General features: G+C 44.1%; 1 protein-coding gene across 3 annotated transcripts in view; it reads right to left on the bottom strand.

Annotated features, from left to right (window-relative positions):
- The window catches only part of WIPF1 (WAS/WASL interacting protein family member 1), a 117807-nt gene that overhangs the window by 38708 nt on the left and 61666 nt on the right, over positions 1-17433 (bottom strand). The window contains exon 1 of one of the 3 annotated variants that reach the window (XM_045800320.2): positions 4243-4435. The exons of the other annotated variants lie outside the window; for them this stretch is intronic. The gene's annotated coding sequence lies outside the window, so the exon portion shown is untranslated. Of the gene's footprint in view, positions 1-4242; positions 4436-17433 lie in introns of those variants that run through there. 3 annotated transcript variants of the gene reach the window in all.

A 17433-nucleotide genomic window follows, 5' to 3' on the forward strand; every position in this document is an offset into this window, starting at 1 on the left:
GAAATAAATTTATAATATATATAACTCAACAGTGTTTTAATAAGAAAAGGCTCTTGCATTCATATTGAGTTATTACGACTGTAAAAAAGTTACTGCAGAAGCATTCATTATAAAGGCAGTGAATCCACTGCAAGTTACACTGTAAAAATAAAATCATTTAGCAAACGCAAATTGCTACTAAAATCTTGAATTTTAAAAGCCCGCAGTTTTGGGATTCCTACTCATAATTCTGATGGAGTCTACTCTTCAGAGACTCCTGCATGATGCAAACTTCTTTGGATGTGTTTAAGATCTGAAAACCATTAGAACTAATTAAGATGAAGTTGGCTTTGTTCTTCAACTTCCTGTAAAAATGCTCAACAGGAAAATTGATGCTCACAGCAAACCACAGCCATCCTGTTTCTTCAGCACAATCTTTTCACAGCTGCACTTGCCTGTAGTTTCTATTTTATGACACAAGTCACAGAGCAACATCTCTGCGCCCGCCCCGCCCCCACCCCCACCGCCCCAGCCTGTCACATTTGGCCATCTTAGAAACTTTTAGTATCTTTGCATGAAGTTTGCTTCTATTATTGTTGCTCTTCCTCTCCTCGGGCCCAGGCTCAGAAGGCTGCCGGCAATGAGGCAATCAGCAAGAAGAGGAAAGACAAAAGACTGCTCAACCCAAGAGGAAGCAAAAGGTAGAGGAGAGAAACAAGCTCTCCTTTGTAAGCAAAGCACAGCCTCCCCCAGCTGGTTGTCACTTATCCTCAGTCCGAGCAGGAGCACATGCCTTCTGTCCGTGGCACCCCTCATTTCTCAAAATGTACTTGCTCTTTTCTTGATCATCATTTAAGACAATAACTGAAGTGAATCCTGCTCATAGGTTGTCTCCTCAGTGGTAAGGCTTTGTGTCTTGCTGTACTTTACAGCGCCCCTGCTCTTTCAGAAATACCTCTTTTAGATATACAGTTGGTTAATTTGGGGGAGGGGGAGTGGGAAAGGCATTTTTCAGAGAAGACATTTTGAAACATCGCAACCTCATTACGATTGGTAGCACACAAAATCACAATTTTACCGTAAGAGTAACTGTTGGGAAATCAAGGTTGTGAAGTAAATTGATTCCTTTTAAATCCGCTGCCATACGTGTTTAATTTAAAAGTTAATGCAAATGTATAGGGGCGCCTGGGTGGCTCAGTTGGGCATCTGACACTTGATTTTGGCTCAGGCCCTGATCTCGGGATCCTGAGATTGAGCCCCAAGAGCCCCTCGAGTTGGCTCCGGACTCAGCAGGGAGTCTCCTGGAGATTCTCTCCCTCTCCCTTTGCTCCTCCCCCTGCTAGTGCTCTCTCTCTCTCTAAAATGAATAAATAAAATCTTTTTTTAAAAAGTTAATGCAAATTGATACACATCCAAATCCTTTTCAAAGTGAGACAAGGAAGGCAAGTTGAATGCTCCCCCACCGGTCATTGTTTAGCTGTGGCGAAAGGAAAGGAGCCCTTCTCTACCTTATCCACAGAACTGAAAAGTATCATGTTTCCCCCCGCTACTTCCCATCTCTTCTCTTAAAGGGGATCAAGTCTTAAAGCTAAAGTTTTCTTAAACCCTCAGCACATTTCGTTTTACTGGAGGAGGAAGATCTACCCGTGTCCACACTCCTGCATATATGTCAATACACTCAGTGTATTTTCTTCATTTTTATCATTGAAAGTGTGGTCTTGTAATACAAGCAAAAGTGTCACCAATTGACTTCTGAAAAGGCCAAAAGACTTAGGAAGGAAAATGTCTTCCTTAAGGTTACTTGCTTTAAAGATACTTACTGTTGCTGTGACATTTAAAGCAAAGCCTTTGTAACCGCAGAGTCTCAGGACTGGAAGAGGACATCTAGTCACCTCTACACTGAATTTATGAAAGAAGCTCTTGAAATTATAGACAACTTCTTTATACTTAGTTGTTAAGTGGCCTTGGGTAAATTACATAGCCCAAGTCCAAGTCCCCAATAAAATGGGGATAATGGTACCTACTCAATAAGGTTACTCAAGAGTTAAGTGAGGCAAATGCTTAATAAGAATGAGCCATTTTTTAAAATAAAATAAGTAAAAGTAAAGAGCCTAACATGTAGCAAGTCCTCAATACATGTTATTGTCTTCCCCGCTATTTAGTCATGAGAAAGAAACCATAAATTGATTTAAACCCTGGCCCACATGTACACACCCATGTAAACCTCCGTATTACCGATGAATGGTGAAGGGAGATGTGTTTAAAGTGCATTTTAAAGCATACTAATTAAGGCATTCCTTATTCTAGTATTTTTTTCAGTTTTAATTTTCAGGAGTGAGGGTTGCAAAATACAGAGGTATTTGTGATATTTCAAGGGAAATGCTCTTTTTTCAATAAGATATAAATGTACCGCAATTTGGATAAACAAAAGCAAGTCCAACCTTAAAGCAGAAATATTCCACAATTTAAACAGCCAGAAACTTACAACGTAAATGACATGTTCATGAAAGGTTAATCAGACTTCAAAAGGGCAGAAAACTTAAAAGGTCCAGAAATTAGGGAACTCACTTCCTCTTACGTTTGAGCACAGGTTGGGCAACTTCTAGCCCACGGGCCAGATCTAGAATCTTTGTGTTTTTTTTTATTTTTTTGTTTTTTTAAAGATTTTATTTATTTATTTGACAGAGAGAGAGAGAGACAGCCAGCGAGAGAGGGAACACAGGCAGGGGGAGTGGGAGAGGAAGAAGCAGGCTCCCAGTGGATGAGCCCGATGCGGGGCTCGATCCCAGAACGCCGGGAACACGCCCTGGGCCAAAGGCAGACGCCCAACGACTGAGCCACCCAGGCGCCCCTAGAATCTAATTTCATCAACGAGCGGGGTGAAACTGCTGCTGGACCCCAGGGGATCATTTTTACCATGGGGAGTTCTCTGAATATTGCAGTTTATCCAGCATCTGTAGAATCCTTACAAGTTTAAATATTAGAGTAATTCAGGAGCTGTGAACAATTAACTCGTGTCTGAATTTTCAAAGAACAGTGAAAAACTGACTGTGATTCTAGATAAATCATTTAAACATATTCAGGCTATAAAAGGAAAAGTGTTCACTAGATTAAGTTCCAGTTCAGAAGCAACGCAACTTTGTGAAGTTAATGGGTAACACTTAAGACCTACAATTCCAATGACGAGGAAGGACATGGCTTCCACACAGGCTGACCTCCTGCCTTTCCCAGCCTCTCACCTTCCTCTCTCGCTATCCTGACTTATTCTTTCTCTTGCCTTTTCACTCCTCGGTCTTTCTCACTACAAAGCTGTCCCACTTATCTGAATCAGAATCTTCCTGAAGCCTTTTCTCCATTTTACCACTTCTCCATTTTCTACTGTATACACTACTTATACCATTGAATTATTTAAAAGAACTTATTGACTAAATTTACATGTTACCTCTTAATATTTTAAAGCTGTATTTTATATTTTCCATGGGGAAAAAGGAATATGTCAAGTCACTTCTTCATATGTGCCCCAGAAGCAAAAAAACAATTTTTGATACAAAAAACTTTCCTTAATCCTAATCCGTAGGTCTCTGGATACATTGCTTGAAAATTTTAAGCTACAATATTTTATGACAAATGTTCATCATATTCGCTGTAAACAGTTATAAGAAATGCTACAGAATTTGATTGGCAGAAGTAGCTATGCACTGCACTGTTAGGGGGTTGAATAAAAAGATTCTAAAGACAGACTGTCTTCTTCCTAAAATACTCTGCCTAGAAATGGTTTAATTTGGGATTTGAACTTAAGTGACATATCTGTAGCAACAGAAAGGCAACACCTTAGTTCCATGGTACTTTCCTTTGAAGTTTCCAATGACTCCCTTTACTTTAAAAGTACTTACTGCTACTCACCAGAGCGACAGTTCAAAAGCAGCATGTGGACAACCGTACCACACACTGAAAGGCTATACTTACAGACAAAACCCCCCATTTTAAATGGGGAAAAAAAATTCCTGTGGATCCAAACTTGTCCAGCGGTCAGGAAAAATTCTACTGAAAATCTGGCTTACTTTTTGATACAAAACACAAGTTATGAATTGCCCACAATCACCACAGTGTTGAAACTAGCATTCTCTGCAACAGGAGTAGATTACATGGTTTTCTACTGAAAAATCAAACTATCTCAACATACTATGGCCCATTAAAAGCCATTTCGTTCTTCCCTCTAGCTGATAAAGGAAATATATTTAGTTTGAATAATACTTTTCTTACCGTTAAAGGACACCATAGGAAGGCATGACCGGGGACACAGGTAGGCAGACAAGATGTGAGCCCAGAGAGAAAACCGTCCCTGAAAAAGTCATCATCTTCCAACCCAAGTGTGGGGTCGTTTTTGGACAGCCATTTTGGACAAGCTCTGGCCTCTTGTTAAATGTGACATACTGAGTCAGAGGCAGACGTCTTTCTGTGGTTATTCGCTTCCTGTCTGATTAATTTGTTGTTTGTTCCTTCCTCCTTTGCTTCAGAAAAAGAAACTAGGTTGGCTTTACTTAAGAATCAAGCAAGGAAAAAAAGCCCCTAAACTTAAAAAATTAAGTGTTTCTCTTTTCCACAAGGTTGTAACATATCAGTTTGGTACAGTGACAAGAGGAGATCAGGAAGTCCATCCAGTCGGCAGGCCAACATTATTCTAGATACCTGCCCAGAAATAGTTGTTCAGAGAGCCCGAGACTCCCTCAGGAAAATGCCGCTTGGAAGTATCACTCTCAATATTGACTATACCGTTTAGTATTAAGGAAAAGAGTCACCAAGCACTGAAAGCTCTCAGCTACACCAATAATTAGGGTAATGATTCTTCCTCATCCACAGAGCATTCGAGTGTGTAGAGAGAAGTCACAGATGCAGGTGAAGAGAGCTGGTCAAGTGTATGAAGGCAAATGAGTTTTGAAATGTGATTTTGGTGCCCAAGTCAGGATAAATGATGCACAGCTCAAGTCCTGTGAAGATCCAGAGCTTTCTGTGCCAGAATGTTTTGTTTCTGTCCTCCATACTTAACAGGATAACAATAACTCTCCCAGAAGATGCTTGACAAAAGCACAGAGGTAAGAGCGCAGAAGGAGGAGAGGCAGATTTCTCATTATTAAAGGACTCTAAGAAGTGGAGAGGCAATGCACTATATGTACAAAGCCTTGACTTATGTGCAAATATTCTGAAAATGCTCATCATTTTTTCTTGAGGCATCTGAAAGGTTCAGACTTACATTTGCAACACATAGCATGTAACTGAGAAGAAAAACTCAGGACAAAAAAAGTTATCAGTTGAAAGAATGAAAAACGGAGGCACGTTTCAGAAACCAACTTCACTGTGAAATTAGAACCCTGGGTCCTGACTGTGCTGGGTTCAGAGCGAAAAGGCATGAAGAGCCCACACGTTGGCTAATATTCCCTTCCCTGTAAAATGACAGGACTGGGTAGACCAGTGGTTCTCAATTCAGGCGGCGGCTGGAAATGTGTGGACTCATTTGTAGTTGGGGGTGAGAAGCAGTGGGTTGGATGGGGGGCTCTGTAGCATTCAGGGGTGGAGCCAGGAATGTGGAATTTCCTATGATGCTTTGGATAGTCTCACCCCAAATACCTACAGTACTCCTACTGAAGGGTACTGGGATAGTTGATGTCTACGTCTCTCCCAGACTCTAAGTTCTTTGCGATATGAATCTAGCTGCATGAGTAGAGTTTTATGACGCGGGGCCATGGGAAAATTCCTGGAAGTAGAGCACTGAAGGATTAGTAACGGAGAGTTCTCCACTTTGCTTGGAGCCACCTGACATGCAGGTGTGGGGCACTCGACAGAAGTGGAGGCCTGCTGCTCGCATCTCCTTCCCTCTCTGCGAACCTCAGGAAAATAGAAAACCTGATCAACTACCAAGTGAATGCCTGAGCGAACCTTTGGGGAAGTCTAACTCTAGTTAGGTCTAAAAAGGGAACATGGGCAATAGGATGATTTCTCTATGTATTTTCAGAATTATTTTGAAGCTCTCTGAGTAAGGCACTGCAAATACACACATGCACACACACACCCCCTCAGCATTCAGTACACACACAGTTCACGTCCATTCCCATCCATCAGGGATGGCTCAGTTAGGAGGGAGAATCACTTAGAAGGTTGTAGCCCCCAAGATGCATAAGGGAGCAGTTGTCTAGAGTTTGGTTCTACTTTCGTCTTTAATGAAAATGTATAAATACAGCCAACTTTGGACCCATTTATGAGGTGTCTACTAGTCACCATAGGACATAAATCAGATAACGTTCCTCCCCTGCTTAAAGCCCTCTAGTGGTTTCTCATTCCACTTAAAAAGTCCAAACTCTGCCTGGAGCCCTCAAGAACCCAGGGTCTCTGGCCCCGCCCTAGCCCTCTCACCTCATCTCAAGTAACACCCCTTCTTGCTAATTTACCTTCCAGCCCTTTCTGTTCCTTAAGTGCATCCAGCTCATTTGCATCTTGGGGCCTTACACTTGTAAGCCCGCCTCCCCAGGACACTCATCAATCTTTCCTTCTCAATCTTCAGTTTCAGCAAAAAGGCCCCTCCTTGTGCCCCATCTCTGTGCCTGTTCTCTTTTACGCACAGCATGTGTCACCACTCAACATTCTTTTCATCAATTTAATGGTTTGTGTACTTGTGTGTCCCCACTAGAATTCAAGCTCCACGAGGAAGGGACCTTCCTTCCTGCTGTCGTTTCGGCATCTAGAACCGCCTCTAACACTCGGTAGGTGCTCAATAAATACGTTGAATGAAAAAGAAAATCATATCTCCTAAAAATTCTTCCATAATATAACATTTCCTTAAGACCTTTAGACTATTTCCTTTTGGGGCACCTTGGTGGCTCAGTCAGTTAAGCTTCCGACTCTTGGTTTCGGCTCTGATCCTGATCTCAGGGTCATGAGATTGAGCCCCGAGTTGGGCTCCATGCTCAGCCGGGAGTCTGCTTGAGACTCTCTCTCTCCCCTTCTGCCCCTCCTCCTGCTTATGTGCCCTCCCAATAAATAAATAAATAAATAAAATTAAAAAAAAAAGATTGTTTCCTCTCAAATAGTGAATAAGGAATGCCATGGCTAGACTTGAACCCTCTTTTTAGGAAAATTTAAGTTAAAGGGAACTTTTCCAGAGGAAGGATGGCACAGATCAGCAGGCAAGCCCATGAGCCCACAGGGGGCTTGGCAGACCAATCTGAGCTTAATGGTAGAGTAAAACAATAATTAATCAGCTCTTGGACCAATCAGGGAAAGAATCCTCCATATTAATGTACAGAAATACAAAACCAAGAGCAGACAGAAGATTATAAAACAAAAGCACAATTCTCACCAGTCTGGGAAAAGCGGTAAAGGATCACAGCCTACGACCCTTCAGCGTAGACTGAATCAACATGTGTAAAATATGAGAAGATTTATTTGCTTATAATTCTGGTTTTCCAAGTGGTGTTTCCATAGCTACCTGTAAGAACATGGGTTTTGCGCTGGTAGTATAAAGATGTTTTAGAAGAGGGTTTCCTCAATTCTGACACACCTTCCTCAACAGCAAAATGCTTCCCTTATAGCTTTTTGGGGGGAAAGAGAAACCATGCCAGATTAAATATATGCATTTACTGAATGAGGAAATCTACTTTCAAAATGTTAAAATATGGGAATTATGTGATTTAAAGAAGCAGAAACAAAGTAATTTCCCTCTTCTCCACAAAATAACCAGTACAGTTACACAGAGGTTTGGTCATTTAAAAATAATCTCAGAAAGGGAGCCTGGGTGGCTCAGTCAGTTGGGCAGCTGACTCTTGATTTCAGCTCAGATCATGGTCTCAGGGTTGTGAGATCGAGCCCTGCGTCTGGCTACGTGCTGGGCGGGGAGTGTGCTTAGAATTCTCTCTCTCCCTCTCCCTCTGCCCCTCTGCTTGTCCACTCCCTCTCTCTCTAAAGAAAAAAAACATCTCAGCAACACAGAGAAATTGAAAACAAGTTTGTACTATTCGATGTCCTATTACTATAAATTGGTATAACCTTACTTGGGTTTGTTTTGGCAGCTCAGCGTTAATTCATCCTACTTAAAATGATGTCCTTCAGTTTTTGTCTGGAGACCTACCTCTCCCTCACTCTCAGACCTGTGGGTCCAGAGGCTTTCGTTCCCACTGCAGATACAGGAAAACCATGTGATTCAGGGCCGGCTAATCACAGCCTTGCATTCATTTGGCCCCACAGGGTTTTTGAGCGATGGCCCGTGAACTCATTAGAACCAAGGGAACTTGTGGCCTGAGGCAAGGACATTTCCGCCAGATGGGCTGGCGTGGGATGTGTGAGGACACGGGGGCTGAAATGGCCACACTCATCCTTTGACCACGTGGGGTGTGAAACTGAAACCAACAAAGTAGGGAATTGGGGGGACAGTGGAGAAAAACCGGCTATTGACTTTGTTGGCTGAATCCGTCTGTACCTGAGCCTAGCCCTTTTTCTGGACTTTTAATTTACATTAATAAACAAATTCTCTATTTTATTTGAGCTGGTATAATCAGGTTTTCTATCATTGGCAATACAAACACTCTTGTGACATAGAAATCGGTACTAGAAGTGAGTGTTGACTTTGACTAACCTTAAAATATGCAGGTGACTGAGTTAAGGTCAAGCGAAGGCTAGCACAGGCTCTCCTGGGACAGGACACTGGCATCCTTGTTACGTGATGGCCACACTCATGCTTCTGCACCCACCTATTGAATTCTTGGCCTCATAAGTCCGTGAGCCTACGGACGGTGTACCATTAAAGGATTTGGAGGAAACATTTAGAACGTTGGCATGTGTTGGCTAGTTCTTGCAGCCTTCGGTAAGAACCACAGAAAAGAGATGATTTAGACTGAAACTGACTGGAAGCGCAGAGAGAAAAAAAATACAGCTTTCTATTAGAGGCCCTTTTTTCCTGTGATCTGCAATCAAGATGGTTGAGAGTCAAATAATCTGGAACCTTGTAGTTTGGAAAAGTCAAAATGTCTATGCTACCTACGGTTAGATAAAATAGGGCCAAAACGTAAGAACCACATCAGGAAATACGTTTGGAATGCAGGAGAAGCCTGATACCCCATTGTCTCTCCAAAGGCCCGTTCAGTGGGTTATAGAATGTACTAGAGACTGGTGACTGATATCTCATTCTCTCGTTCTCCAAATGGGAGTTTAATCACAAAATTCCTCTATTGTTCTCCGTCTACTGTTGTATGCTGGGTGTCAAACTCTATTGGAGCCATACACGCAGTTCTGTGCTTGCTACTAGCTGCATAAAGCTAGTATAAAGAGTTTAAAAAATGAAAATACAGTACTATATTTTATTTAACACCCTATTTCAAAAATATCATTACAACATGTACTCACAATAAAAAGGTATTAATGGGCATTATGCATTCATTTCCTCACACTGCGTCTTCAAAAATAAGCATGGATTTTACTACTGGCAACATTTCAAGTGCCCAAGAGCCACTACGATACCGGACGGCGCAACCCTAGATGGCGCGGCCTGGTGCGAAGGAGCCCCGCCTTCCTCGTCCTTTCGCCCGCAGGATACACGGATGACACTTCACACATAAGCACAGGCAGTCCTGGGGAAGTCTCTGGGCTACAGCTTCAGGGCTAAGAAGCATTTGTCCCGCTTGGAGCCATCTCTTACAACAGGGCATTGCTGGGTGTTTTGGGGTTTGTAGAATTAAAGACCCAAACTGGCTTCTCCTTCCTAGAGTCTTAACGCGGACAATCCGCGCACAGGACTTGCATCCTCAGCAAGGTAAACCGTGTATAATACCTTCAAACTGGGGGTGCAGAAGACACCCACAGACTCAAAAGCCTCGGTGGCTTCCCATGTTCACCAAGTGAACTCTGAGGTCCTTGCAGGGACTCGCAGGATCTGACAGTCTCCTCCAGGTCTACTTCCTGCACTGCCCCCCCCCCCCCCGTGTCCTAGTGTGTTCGGGGGACAGCTTCGTCCCGGTCTCGCGGCTCCCCTCACTCGTTCACATCCCGCACTGTCTGTGCTCGGGCTACAGGAGGAGCCCCACGAGCGCGGAGTCGCCCTTGGTCACTGCTGTCCCCCGCTGCGCTAGAGCCGTGTCCGACATATCACTGGGGCTTGAGAAACAGTTGCAGATGGCTTTGAAAAGCTTCTAACTCCAAGTTTCTTTTCATCCTTCCTCTCACCTGAGGTGGGGGTAGGCTGCCACACACGTGGCTCTGGGGGGGCGGGGTGAAGGAGGTACGTGCTGGATTTCTTCCTCCAAAAGGACCCGGGGAGGCTCTTGCTTCTCCAACAATTGCTGACACAGGACAACCACTTAGAACGACAACGTGGGGACCTGGCAACACATGGGACAACTCCTTTTCAAGCAGGGTTCTTTGCCAGTGTCGGGGATGTGACAGGACCTCCTACTTAAGTTAGGAAATGATGAGGAGACTCACTTGGAAAGAGAAAAGGAGACCCGCATCCGCAGTGGCAGGAAAGAGACCCCAGGAGTCCCCGGAAAGAACAGTCCCATAATGGGTTCACATATTCAATCTGGATTTTATCCCCGAGGACCGGCCATCCAGTGCACTGGGTTCTGAGCACCCAAGGGAGAGCCCTGTTTCTCCACACAGTCTGACGGTCGTATACTCAGCAAACAGCAAACAACAACAAATGCTGACGTAGGAACATCACTAACTTTATGTCTTCGAGGGACAAACGCTGTTTATGTGTGGGAAGACCTTTCATGTTTCCTTTGAAAGCACTGTCTTGTCTTAGGTAATTTAATTAAAATGCAAAAATTTCCCAGTTGGTCACCAACATCCAATACAAGTTGCCCCCAGGGGGAAAACCCGTGTGAAATACAGAGAGAAGTTTCTTTCAACTCAAGGGGAAAACTGGTGGAAAGCCCCGTTTTCACATCTTCCTGTGTATCCATTTGTGCACACAGACAGGGAGAAAGTACTAGCATGTGGATAGCTGTGTGTTCCTTTTGGTTGCTAATCGTTAGGTACAAAGCACAGGATGCGGCCTTTACAATTATTTCTGGGGTGGAGACAATAGCGATATTGTTCCTCATTCAGACTTCTCTGTACAGTTACCCGGTGTCTCTCACTGGAGGATAGAAACCATGCAGACAGGAGAGTCCTTCCACGGGGTACTCAGGAAACAAGAGTCTATACAGCTCTGCACCTTTGGGCCTGACATCACCCATCTGAACACTGCAGGAAGGGCTCAATGACCCAAGACTTCCCCTGGGACCCCTGACTGCATGAAGCCAGGCCTGGCTGGTGCAGCTGCTGCCTGGAAGAGGCAGGCCCGACCACTCTGCATGTGGACAGGAAATGGGGGCATCTGTGGGTGTCACAACAGTGTGGGCCCTCCTAGGACTCAGGCCCAGGGACTGGCCCACTCAGTAAAGAATTGTCCCCAAAGGTCCTGTTAGAGATTGATGTAGGAAAAAAATTGTTGGTAGTTATCTGATCCTAGACCTTGGCTCCATTTTAAATATAAACTCAAAGTAATTATTGCACTGTCGTATGAGCCCCTGAATTTTCCAGTAGTGCAACTGTCATATAAATGAATTACTATGTTTTGCTCAGATTTTTACCGACAGCTGTTCACCCCTTCTGGAAGATCACGTGCCCAAAGACATTGCCACTCCAGGAATGTCGTTCCCTCTTACCCAAGTTGGTGTGAACTTGCACCTGCCCGCTCACGGTGGTTTCAGGTGGAGATGCAAATACTCAGCCAGTTACTTCATTCTGCTTGCTAATGACTTGCACCTGATCACTTACAAATCGAAGTCCTTTTGTAATAAATTATGTTCCTTTTATCTCTCTCTCTTTTCCTTGGGGGGGAGGGGCAGAGGGCGAGGCACAGGGAGAGAATCTTAAGCAGGCTACATGCTCAGCAGGGAGCCTGAACCGAGGCAGGGCTCGATCCCACGACCCTGACACCATGACTTGAGCCAAAATCAAGAGTTGGACGCTTAACTGACTAAGCCAAACAGGTGCCCTATTTTTTTTTTAATTACAGGTAAAGATTATACAGTTTTGGGGAGAAATTATGTGTAAAGTCAGATTATTTCACTGATGGAGTTTCAGTGAATTTTGTGAAGTGGGCTCTGGAAAATAGGGTGAAAAGGGGGGCCAGGTCAGACAAGGCTGAGAGCCATCGCCTCTGTGCTCACAGTCAGGGAAGCAGTCTAATGGCTCTGCTCATCCAGCCGGGGAAGGGGAGAAGCAGACCCCGCTTCTCTCAGCGGCTCGGCTGAAACGGAATTTATTCTACTTCAATGACCCCAGATTCCCAGGGGATTCTGCTACTCCAAGAACCTCCGGCCTCCCATTCGGCTGCTCTGGATTCTCCAAACGCCTGGAAGAACAGACTGTTGGGAAAACACTTCTAGGTTGTCTCTGATGGGATGGCCACCCCGCCAGGACACAGGAAAGACAACGGCCAGTGATCCCTCCTGGACCAAGTGCGTGTACAGAGTTCCCTCAACTTCAAATACGGGTGCAGGGCCAACAGGATCCCAGGAAAGGGCATGATCACAAGGGGGGTGTGTGTGTGTGTGTTTGGTTTTTGGTTTTGTTCCGTTTGCTCACTGCTGATCAATTGACTCCTTCTCCTAAATATTGACTTGCACACCTGAAGCTAATGCTACACTGCACGTCAATTATTCTTCAATAAAACAAAATAAACAAATATTCACTAGCTGGGGAATACCAAGCCACGAAGATTTGAGGTATAAGAACCACACGTGGTTTATGTTTTGCAGGACACCCTCAAGAAGATAAATGGACAGAGTTAAAAAAAAAAACCAAAAAACCTCAATGGCCTCCCCACCCCCTGCCTCCCCCTGACCACCATTAAAAATAAATAAATAGGGGCGCCTGGGTGGCTCAGTCGTTAAGCGTTTGCCCTCAGCTCAGGGCGTGATCCCAGTGTCCTGGGATCGAGCCCCACATCGGGCTCCCTGCTCTGCTGGGAGCCTGCTTCTTCCTCTCCCACTCCCCCTGCTTGTGTTCCCTCTCTCGCTGGCTGACTCTCTCTCTCTGTCAAATAAATAAATAAAATCTTAAAAAGAAAAAAAAAAAAATAAATAAATAAAACAAACTAAACAATTAAACAGAGCCCAGGCCGGGTGTTACTCTTGGCTTTCGGAAGGCAGTTGTGTCCTAGACAAGGCCAATAAGTAGTTGTCTGGGGACCATGGCTAAGGTCAAGAGGAAGCTGCTAGCATAACGTCACATGGGCCGACAGCCCCTCCCCATCTCCACCGCTCTCCTCCTCCAGATGAGCTTCTCCAACTCGACCCTCTGCCATCACTGCCTTGCCTACCCTCGACCTGGCCGCCACTCAACCTCTCAGCCAATCTGTTCCAGCCAAAAAGAAAAACACAAAACGGTGAATTGCCTTCTAGAAATACAGGTATTTTCTATGATCTCTGCATCGGCATACCCTACCTGTGTGTCTCTGACCACATGGCTAACTAGTGAGCAGGGCCTCACGAGGGCTCCTACGCACAGCACTCATTCAACAAAGACAGACAAAACTCTCCACGCTCGCGGAGTTTACATTCATATCTGAGTTGATGGTAAGACGGAAGGAGAACGAATTTCTTCTCTGTTGTGTAGTGCAGGTGTTATTTATGGCCCAGCTAATCTTGTATAGAGAAGCCTCACCAAGAACACCACGTGAAGAAGGGCCGATTCAGGCCGACTCCAACGTAAATGCACAATGCTCCAAGGTCATCGCGGGGGGGGGGGGGGCTTCGATTTGAGAACCATTTCCATGCAAACATACTTAAGGGTAGGCTGCCAGGCCAGCCCGCAAAAGTCTATTTAATTCATAACGTCACTAAACTATATCTTCAGTTCCAAGTCTTCAGAGGAGAGGACTCAAAGGTGGCGGAGGGTGGGGGGACGAGGGGCTCACTCTGGGGGGCTCCAGCCTCAGCTTCTACTCCCTCCCTCTAGGCAGCCCTGCGATTTCCCTTGACCCCACCCAGGACCCTGAGCGGCTCTGGTCCCAAGGTCATAATTCCCTTCCCCAGGATAAGATGATCTCACCGACACACGGAAGGAGGAAATCAGGTTGTTTTGAAAGACAGACTAGCTGTTAACCCAAATGATGTTGAATTAGTGGACTTCGCGCCGAGATAAAAGAATACATTGGGCTGGAGGGAGAGACTGTAGCAGAGTCCCATTGTCTGGGGGTAACCTCCTTAAGTTTCTCCTACCGTTTATAGTTTCCTTCCTTCACTTCAATGTATCTTTCTCCTTATTAAAATGTCATACATGGAAATGTTTAGAAAATATAAATAGTTTTCTAAGTGACCCATTAGTACTCAGAGAAAACCAGTTAACATTTTGGAATTTCCTTCCAGTCTTTTCTTCTTCTCTGTGTAGGTATCGAAAATGGGATCATACGGTATATATGTAGTTGTATTTCCTTTTTTTTTTACATTTCCTCATATTATTAAATATTTTCCTAATGCAATTTTAATAGTTGTATATTTCATTTTATGTGTGGTCCATTACCCATGTAACTATTTTTCATTGTTAAACATTTAAACTGCATCCAATTTCATTATTACAAATCCTACCACGTTAATAGACTTATATCTAAAGATTTATGGTCATTTCAGATTATTTCCTCAGAGTACAATTACTAGAACGGAAGATATGAAGTTTATTCTTCTAAGATCTTGATACATATTGTTAAACTGTTTTCCTCAAAGTGGTAGCATTTTTTCTCTCATTAGTACCTACTTCATTTCTTTTCAACATGTGCTACTATTAGCACTTTTCAAAATTTTTTCCAATTTGATAGACGAAAATTATATGTACGGGCAGTTTTGATTTTCATTTCTTTTATTATTAGTGAGGCTGGCAGTGTTTCATATATTTATCGTCTTCTCCATTATTAGTATGCCTTTCTCCACTGAGTGACTATTATCTGGATTTTTTTGATCACAAGGTTTTAGTCTTTTCCTTATTTCTTCCACTTCTGAACCTAAAGATTACTCAAATCTCCATGACTTTTCTTTCTTTTTTTTTAAAGATTTTATTTATTTATTTGACAGTGTTAGAGACAGCCAGTGAGAGAGGGAACACAAGCAGGGGGAGTGGGAGAGGAAGAAGCAGGCTCCCAGTGGAGGAGCCTGACGTGGGGCTCGATCCCAGAACGCTGGGATCACGCCCTGAGCCAAAGGCAGACGCCTAAAGACTGAGCCACCCAGGCGCCCCTCTCCATGACTTTTCATAGACAAAAAGTCCTAATCTTTGGGGGAGTGGGTGGATAAGCAGTGATTATTTCTGTGCATTGATTAAGCAAATTTCACAAATCAAGGACGGCCTCCATTTCTGACAGATATACACTTACAAAAGAATTCTCTGAGAAGGCAACAGTGGCTAATTTTGCACAGTCTGTGAGAATTTTCACCATTTCAAGAAGTGTCTCCATCCCAGGAAAGAAAGAGAGTGAGGGACGTCTGGGCCCATCTTACCACAGTTCTTCCTGCCTCCAAGGCAGAAGTAGGAATGCTCTGGTTGTTATAACACACGTGCATCCATGTGTGAACCCCTAAAGTCCGAGTATGGAAAACAATCATCATGACCCTGAGTCACCCCATTCCATCTTTCACAAGATAAATGTTCCCAGGAACTAAGGAGTAATGTAGGCTCACCCAATGAGTCTCCAAGCTTCCTTTATCTTCACTGTCTTCACTAGCTATTAAGGAAATATTTTGGAAGAAGTAAAATCTAATTTAGAATTTTTTTTAATGATTAAAAACTTTGTGATAAAAATCACTTCTGAGGGGCGCCTGGGTGGCACAGCGGTTAAGCGTCTGCCTTCGGCTCAGGGCATGATCTTGGCGTTATGGGATCGAGCCCCACATCAGGCTCCTCTGCTATGAGCCTGCTTCTTCCTCTCCCACTCCACCTGCTGTGTTCCCTCTCTCGCTGGCTGTCTCTATCTCTGTCAAATAAATAAATAAAATATTTTAAAAAAATCACTTCTGAGCATGGGTCATTCAAAGTAAGCACCGTTCTCTCTTTGATGAATCACCTGAGGACCTGGGCTGGCACGACCTCCTCTGGCCGCCTTTCCACTAGGTCTTCCCACGTCAAAGGCGCTTCCTCCCTTCCTACAGTTCCCTCTCCTGGACGCAGAAGATGGTTGAGGCGTCTAAGTGAGAAAGGCAGCCACTCTGGGCTAAGAGGCCCGGAGCATTCTAGACACTCAACTGTGTCAGCTATCGTTACCATTACTAAGTGAGCTAAACTTGTCCTCCATTACTGCTACTTGGTAAAGGAGGAAACACAGCAGGTAAAGCGGCTCTTCTTGTTTACAGAGTGATAATTCAGTACAGTGTGAGAATGAAGAGTTTACCCCATTTGATAATTGAGAAAAACCGGGTACTGGTAATTTCCAAGTCTCTGTTTTGTATCATGGTACAACTCGTCTTCAAATCTACTTAGGACAATTTCAAAAAGCTGGCATTGGTCCACTCGACTTACGCTGGTCCCATTCTCACTCACGAGTACCTCAGCATTTTTGTGCAATTCCAAGTATCACCAGATTTGCTGAACACAAATTCAGAAAAAATGCCCCAGAAACTCCCTAAAAATACAGTTTTTCCTAAAAGTGAAGGAGAAGTAGGGATTACTAAATAGAATTTATGCTCTCTGCTTTGTTTTCATTCACCTGGAAAGCCTTGTTGCCAGTGCATTGGCTCATTGCCATCTATCCCGGGAGGAGGATGGGAAACCACTTATCTCAACATCCTCCCCTGCAGAGAGCAGGACTTCTCTGCAGGGCACTAAGAAGACGCCCGAAAGCCCTTTGGGGTGGTCCCACTCAACCGGGGAATGGAAGGCAGAGCTTATTTTCACGGCTGCTTTATTCTAGTGGTTAAGGAGCGAACAGTAATGGTCTGTGAATGTTGTCAGAGGGGGCACATAATGAACCAAGAGAAAACAGGCCTCGAGGCAAGATCTGATTTCTCTGAGCAAGTGAGAAAATAAACCCACGATTCCTATCATTATGCCCAAGTTCAGTCACCGCAAGATGATGGCACTCTGACGTGAAAGGCAGTCGTGCCAAGAGTCAAGGTTTCAGCAAAACTGAATACCACACAGAAAACACTCCGGGTACCCAACGCTTGTCGGCAGGGGATTCATGGAAAACCAGGAGGAAGACGAACGAAGTGAAAGTTCATTTTCCAAAATACAAAGACTTCTGTACACAGAAGTTTCTATCCATCCAAACTACCTGGAGCAAAATGCCCTGTGGAGGCACATTTCTAATATGTTCTCCGCTAGCGGTGTCTCCTGAATTCTCTTCAACCTTGACCGCACAAATGAGGGGATAAGGTTTTCTTCTTTTGCTTTCTCCCCCCTCATATCTTGAAAATAGAGATGAGTCTCTAAAAA

The sequence above is a fragment of the Ursus americanus genome, chromosome 1, assembly GCF_024610735.1.
Source record: "Ursus americanus isolate L20-20 chromosome 1, mUrsAme1.1.p, whole genome shotgun sequence".
Taxonomy (NCBI): domain Eukaryota; kingdom Metazoa; phylum Chordata; class Mammalia; order Carnivora; family Ursidae; genus Ursus; species Ursus americanus.